Below are 7,965 nucleotides of genomic sequence, written 5' to 3' on the forward strand. Positions count from 1 at the left end.
TTTCACTTTTTGACTAATGACTCTTCTCTTCAAAGGAATGCCTTAAGCCTTGGGGTTTCCCGGAAATGCCAATTTCTGAAGAAAGGTTAATACCGTGTCTAAGGTATTGGGAGAAATCGTCGTCACCGACTTCGTCCACTCTGTAAACTTCGTCGGCATCAATGGACGCACTTTCCCTTCAGGAGCCAATATTCTCCCCTTCCCCCTCTCTATATTACTCCACACCCACTTCCCCATATCACACAAATCTCTCTCTCTCTCTCTCTCTCTCTCTCTCTCTCTCTCTCTCTCTCTCTCTCTCTCTCTCTCTCTCAACAAACACAAAGATGGCTCCAAAGATGGTCCAAAACTTTGAAGATTTCCTGCCTCAGATGGCTGAGAGTTTGGGCTTAGAAGGGTTGATGCAAGAGCTGTGCAATGGTTTCAGGTTGCTCATGGATCCCCAGAAAGAGTTGATCACGTGTGAGAGCTTGAAGAGGAATGCAGAGGTGTTGGGGTTAAAGGGGATGAGTGATGAAGAGGTGATGGGGATGGTGAGGGAGGGAGATTTGGATGGTGACGGTGCCCTCAACCAGATGGAGTTCTGTGTCCTCATGGTCAGGTTGAGCCCAGGGTTGATGGAACGGTCATGGAGGTTGCTGCAAGAGTCTTTAACGACACAATTGGACGGTTTTCAGCAGCAATTTTGCTTTCTCTAATTCATTTTTTCTTCTGTAATTTTTGTCCACGCTTACAGCTGATGCACTTGTTATTATAGTCCATTTCTATATCTTATGGGAATTTTGTTTTTCCTGTGCCTTCCTTGCTAATAAATATCGCACATTTACACCTCCATGGGAACGTGCAAGGATTGGGCTTCGTTCCCATGATGAAAAGATCAGTCGCAATATGATCGCACAAATATTTGTGGATTAAGCATCTGATCACCCTCCATCTTAGGGACAGGACTCAGTTGTAGGTCCCAAGGCCTGATGGAGGGCAATCAGGTGCTTAATGCACAAATTTTGTGCCATGTGATTGCACCACATCTGGACTTGGCACATTAATTTCATAGGACTGACTAGCATTTTGGTCTCAGTTCGAAAATGGTCCAATGAGGACAGGGCAGAGTCGGGAATTTAAATTAGGGGGTGAGAATAAATGCACAGTAAAAAGAAAAAAAATACAAAAAACCTTAACAATATAATAAAAACCAAACAAGAAATCATGATTAATGCTAATTGAAAAATAGACAGAGAAAACCCCAAAATCTTAATATAAAAAAGATCAAAACCTTTAGACATTATATTATTTGAAATAATGCAAATCAAAAACCTAAATCCTAACAAAAATCATAGATCTTTCATCTATGCTAATTGATAAAAAAAACATAAATATTCTAATCAAAATTAAACATTCAAAGAATTCATGCTTAATACTAATTAAAAAATAAAAAATACTTAAAAATCCTAAATCATAATTACATTCGTGCCATTTAAAAAGATCAAATCAAAACCCTAATTCTGAAAAAACATCATATATAGATCATGTACTTATGCTATTTGACAAAAAAATCCTAATATTTTAACCAAAATAAAGCATTTATTATTTATAAATTCATGCCTAATGATAATTAAAAAATAAAATATAGAAAAACCCTAAAAGGCTAAAACCATAACTAAATATTCATGTCAAAAATCAAATTAAAACTCTAAACCCGAACAAACATCATTCGTAGATATGCTATTAAAAAAATAAAAACACTATAAAATTTCAACAAAAATAAGGAATGCATTCACAAAATCATGTAACATTAATTAAAAACAAAAAACATAGATATACCTAATTAAATACTCATGTCATTTGAAAAAAAAAAACACTCATACTTTTTAAGAACCTAAACAAAACCTCTAATTAAACATTTATGCTATTAAAAAATAAATAAATAACCTAAACGCTAACAAACATCATCCATTATGCTAATTAAAAAAAACTTAATTAAAATCAAACCCTTTCAAGCAAAAAAAATAATGGAAGACCTAACACTACAAGAAAATTGTTAATTAGCGACGGAAATTAGCGACGGATTTTTCCCGTCGCTACTTAGCGACAGATTAGCTAGAGATAGAATCTGTCGCTAATTTGCGACGGATTAGCGAAGAAACGACTTTTATCGCTAATCTGTCGCTACTTAGCGACGGATTAGCGACTGCATGTTTTTGTCGCTACTTTTGATTACAAGAACACCATTTTAGCGACGGATTTAGAGAGGGAACTCTGTCGTCGCTAATCCGTCGCTCATTAGCGACGGATTAGCGACAGTATATATTTCGTCGCGGTTTTTGTATTTTGATTTAGCGACGGTTTAGCGACGGAATGTTTCCGTCGCTAAATATCGCGTAAATCCCTAATCCCATCCATCTTTCTCTTTTCCCTGTTTCGCTGTATTGCTCCCTCCCGCCCGTCGGCTCTCGCCACCGTCCGACCACCGCCGCTCGCCAGCCGCCGCTCCCCGTCCACCGCTCGCCAGCCGGCGCTCGCCAGCTGCCGCTCCCCGTCAACCTCCCGCCACCGTCCGGCGAAGCGCAGGTAATATTCTTCTTCTTCTTCTTCTTCTTCTTCTTCTTCTTCTTCTTCTTCTTCTTCTTCTTCTTCTTCTAAACGCAGGGGGTACGCCCCTTCCCTGCCGGAAACGGAGGGGGTTTAACCCCCTGCCGTGCTTTCCGGCAGGGGGGGTCGACCCCCTGCGTTTCCGGCAAGGGGGGTCGACCCCCTGCCTATGGCGGTGCCGCACTGCCGGCCTCCAGCCCGATCCGGAGGAGGAGGTTCGCCTGTTGTGCATCTTCAACGCGCGGTCCCGGTACATTCCGCCGCTGCCGCAGGGGTACTACGGCAATGCCTTCGCGTTCCCGGCAGCTGTCTCGATAGCGGCGAAGCTCTGTGCGAACCCACTAGGTTATGCGGTGGAGCTCGTGAAGAAGGCCAAGGAGGAGGTGACAGACGAGTACATGAGGTCAGTGGCGGACCTCATGGTGCTCAAGGGCCGGCCTAACATCACGGTGGTCCGCACCTTCGTGGTCTCGGACATCAGGCATGCCGGGTTCAGCGAGCTGGACCTCGGCTGGGGAATGCCGGTGTACGGCGGTCCAGCCAAGGGCAGTGACGGCCCAATCCCCGGCTTGGTTAGCTTCTACGTCAACTCCAAGAATAACGAAGGGGGAGAAGGGATGGTGATCCCGATTTCCTTGCCTGCTCCAGCTATGAAGATCTTTGAACGGGAGCTCAAAAAGATGCTGTACGGACCCGCCCCGGATCAAAAGTCCACAGAACCTGTTTTTATCTTATCTGCTTTGTGAATAAAGATCAATTCATTGCCAAACAAATTTGTTATGAGATACCTACGTTGCCTATGTGATCTGTTTTGAAAAGAATTTTTGTTATGGATACCTATGCTGCCCATGTGATCTCTTTTTAAAAAAAAATTGTTATGAGATACCTACGTTGCCTATGTGATCTGTTTTGAAAAGAATTTTTGTTATGGATACCTATGCTGCCCATGTGATCTCTTTTAAAAAAAAAAAAAAGTTATTATGTGATCCCTATGTTGTCCATGTGATTAGCTTGAAAAAAAATTTGTAATATGTGTATATAAGATGTCCATATGGTTTTAAGTGTAGTTTGCATATATGTTGTCCATATGGATTTTAAGTTGAAATTTTTTTTGTAATGTATATATACAAGTTGTCCATGTTGTTCAATTTGTTAGTTTGTTAATGTCTACTGGTAGTTAGTTTTACTTCAATTTATTTTCTTGAAATCTGGTTAGTTAGAGTATTTCAATCTATTAGTCTTTTATAATTATATTTTTCTTAGATAGATTGGTATTTAATGTTCTCACAATCAGTTAGTTAGATTAGGGCTATTTGAATTCTTTATGATAGTGGTGGTTAAACGGAGTTCACATCTTTTCTAGTAAACTAATTGATTGATTTACTATTCCTTTGCTAAGTAGTTCAGATTAGAAATTGTCTATGACTTTATGTTAGTCGACTGGTTCAACATGTTATAGCTGGTTTGTTAAATTAGCATCTTCTAGTTAGATTTGGCTTAACATATATACTATTTTTCTTTTCTCTTCTTTCAATTAGTTAGAGTTGTTTTAATTTGTTTTAATTTTTTTAGTTAGTGTTTAATCTTGTTTCATGATTAGTTAGTTTGTTACTTAATTTGTTTTGTTTTTGTGCAGATTTTTCAACGGAACCAACTCGTGCTCGGCCACCTGTGGTAAGTAAATGACAAAAACAATGCAAATCGGGTAAATACCCGTGGTGAGTAAGTGATGCAAACGTATCACATGTTATTTAATTTATTGAATGCAGCATTTTATTGTTCACACACTCACTTAGTTGTTGATATCTAGGACTGCTTTGTTGGAGTTCGGAGATCATGCTGAGCATGATTTTAATGTAGAAATATGGAAGTGTTCTTATTTTTGGAGTACGGAGTCCATGCTAAGCATGGTAGTAGTTAGTGAGATATTGAAGTGTGTTTGCTGCAGGTACATGTTTGCCATTTATTTGATATGAATGATTATGATGTATTGCAATGTTTGATGTAATTGTATCAATGTTTGCATGTAGTTACTTTCAATTTGATTTTGACTTCCATGTGAAATTTTATAATAAAAGCATGCTTCAAATGATTGTATCATGTCATTAATAGTTTGCACATGAAAATATTAAGTTATCAATGCATGCATCAAAATTCTTGTTATTGTTTGACATAGTATATTGCATGATAAATTTGATATTTTCTTCATCGTCGCATTTTGATTCTTTTTTTCTTAATTCGTTAGGATACTATTCGTAACATCATACGACAGAATGACTGCAAACCGTGAATGGATGTACCGTAGGATAGTGGACAATGAGTTATCGCATGAATATATGGATGGTGTCGATAGTTTTATTGAATTTGCAACGGCGAGTGTCAGTACGGTAGATCCCACAGGTCGGATTAGGTGTCCCTGCAAGATTTGTAAGAATAATCGATTTGTAGAACCCCATGGCGTTAGACATCACCTATACAGGAAGGGTTTTGTGAGTGATTATCAGAACTGGGCGTTTCATGGAGAAGAATTTAGAAACGATTTTGATGCACGGGTGAATGTGGTGCACGATAATCCATATACGAATTTGATATTTGATGCTGCAGGAACAGAACTGGGTTCTGCTATGAGTTCTAGTGATGTAAGAACTGGCGTAGATGAAGAATCACCAAATGATGCAGCTAGTAGATTTTATGATTTACTTAAAGATGCTGATGAGCCACTTTGGAACGGTTGTGAGAGTCACACTATCTTATCTGCAGTTCTTCAACTAACGAATTTGAAGTCCGAGTATAATTTGAGTCAATCATGTTTTGACCGTTTGTGCATTGTAATACTTGATGTGAGTTGATGTGAGTTGTATTTAAATGCATTGTAATACTTGATGTGAGTTGTATTGCAATACTTGGTGTGAATGATTAAAAATTTTATTTCAATGTATTGTAATACTTGATACGAATGCATTGTAATACTTGATGTGAATGATTTCAATTATCTGAATGTATTATAATTTATGCAATTAACGAATGATTTGAATTAGTGCAATACTTGATGTCAATGATTTGAATTATTTGAATGCATTGCAATGCTTGATGTGAATGACTTGAATGCATTGTAATACTTGATGTGAATTATTTGAATGTATTGTATGACATATGTTATTTGTTAGAATATGGTTCATGGAGGTTATAGTGGTCGCTCATCTAGTAGTAGCCAGGCTCAACCTTCATCTTCACGGGCTCCTGTGATAGGTATATCATATAACTAATTAGATGCTTGATTAGTTCAAATGCACATTCTGAGAACTTGGTGTGTATTTTTTTACAGATGATGTTGCGCCTGTACACGACCCACCTACACTAGTTGATCGCACAAGTCAACAACCAACACAGGAAACAGGGTCTTCACAGGCTGGCACAAGAAGACTCATTCGAATAGTGTATATCGATAATCGACCGTAAGTATTTTGTTTTCAATTATTGCATATCTTTTAAATATTTTATATTGATATTTACTGTGTAACAATTCATGTGCAGCACGAGGTTTGAGCCACAAGAAGTAGTACGGGAGATTAGGAATTCACTTCTTCAACATCTACCAGGACCAGTTGCTCAATGGAAAGAGTACCCAAAGGAGGTATTAGACAGATTGTGGTCCTCATTCATGGTATACAGTTGTTCCTCATAGTTAATGTGTTTCATATTTAATTTATTTAAGCAATGTCTACTAACTTTCTGAAAATATTTGTAGGCTTCGAATCGCTTTGCAACTACGGTAGAAGAAAATGATGCAAGGAAGGTGTGGCAGAAGGTGGCTGCCAATCGATTTGCAGACATGCTGCACACTATGAAGACTGCAGCAAAAAAAGCATCTGGCGTAGTAGATGATCCATTATTGTGGAAGGGCCATGGTCCTATTACTATCAGGAGAGATTACTGGGATGAAATGTGCGATATGTGGGCGGGAGATGCATTTAAAAATCGCTCTGCGAAGGCTTCACAAAATCGATCGAAGATGCCCGAAGCCCATCTACACACAGGTGGATCTAAGACATTTGGGAGTCACCTAAAGAAAATGGTAACTCATCAATATATAATATTAATTTTATAAGTATAGTTGCAAATTTGTGTACTAAATCTTTTATCATTTAACTTCGCAGGAAGCAGAAAAAGGAGGCAGTGTACCATATAAGGATGTGTTTGTAGAAACACATAAACGGAAGACCACGGGAGTCTTCGTATCAGAGAAGGCGAGAACGACAACGGTATGTATTAATTCTATTAATAATCATTGCAATATATATGCAAGTCATCATAATGTTATCATTAATTATTAATGAATACTTTAAACATTATTTTGTAGGAGGCATATGAGCAACAAATGGTAGAGCGATATGGTGAAGACGCTACTCAGCATCCATCATTTGATCCTACAGCATGGGTGACTGCAGCAGGTGAACCCAAAAAAGGTCGCGTGTTCGGGTTTGGGAGTAATATGAACACTTCACCAGTTATTGGTTCTTCCAGTTACGGCTCACCAACTTCTTGCGCCGACATAAGCTCCAAGCAGCCGACTATTCTTTCCGGTGATGATGTACGCGAGATCATTAATGAATCACTGAATAACTACTTCCAATACACCGTCGCCCCCTTTCTCCGAAATGAGATCAAGGCCGCTGTTCTGGATAGGGGATCTTCGATTCCAGGTCCCTCTCAGGTATAATCACATATATAGTTTTTTTGACTATCTTAAAGCACATCTGAGCATGGTAGAATCACATATAGAGTTTTTCTAGATGCCTTAGAACACATATGAACATGCTATAATCACATATTCAATTTTTTTACTGCCTTAGCACACATATGAGCATGATAGAATCACATATAAAGTTGCTTTGCCTGCCTTAGAGCACATATGAGCATGCTATATTCACATATTCAATTTTTTTACTGCCTTAGCACACATACGAGCATGATCGAATCACATATATAGTTTTTTGCCTGCCTTAAAGCACATCTGAGCATGGTAGAATCACATATAGAGTTTTTTTATATGCCTTAGAACACATATGAACATGCTATAATCACATATTCAATTTTTTGACTGCCTTAACACACATATGAGCATGATAGAATCACATATATATATATTTAACTTTTTGTCTGTCTTAGAGCACATATGAGCATGATAGAATCACATATAAAGTTTTTTTTATTGCATTAGAACACATATGAGCATGCTATAATCACATATTCAGTTTTTTGACTGCCTAAGAACACATATGAGCATATTATAATCACATATTCTGTTTTTTGACTGCCTTAGCACACATATGAGCATGCTATAATAAAATATAGAGTTTTTTAACTGCCTTAGAA

At 38.1% G+C, this 7,965-nt stretch overlaps 2 pseudogenes; both read left to right on the forward strand.

Annotated features, from left to right (window-relative positions):
• The first annotated feature begins 292 nt into the window (after positions 1-292).
• Positions 293-717, forward strand: LOC149830848 (calcium-binding protein KIC pseudogene; annotated as a pseudogene).
• Positions 718-1,768: 1,051 nt separating this feature from the next.
• LOC149830849 (benzyl alcohol O-benzoyltransferase pseudogene) lies at positions 1,769-3,335 on the forward strand (annotated as a pseudogene).
• The last annotated feature ends 4,630 nt before the right edge of the window (positions 3,336-7,965 follow it).

This window comes from Nuphar pumila, chromosome 7 (assembly GCF_984573655.1).
Source record: "Nuphar pumila chromosome 7, dmNupPumi1.hap1.1, whole genome shotgun sequence".
Lineage (NCBI taxonomy): Eukaryota > Viridiplantae > Streptophyta > Magnoliopsida > Nymphaeales > Nymphaeaceae > Nuphar > Nuphar pumila.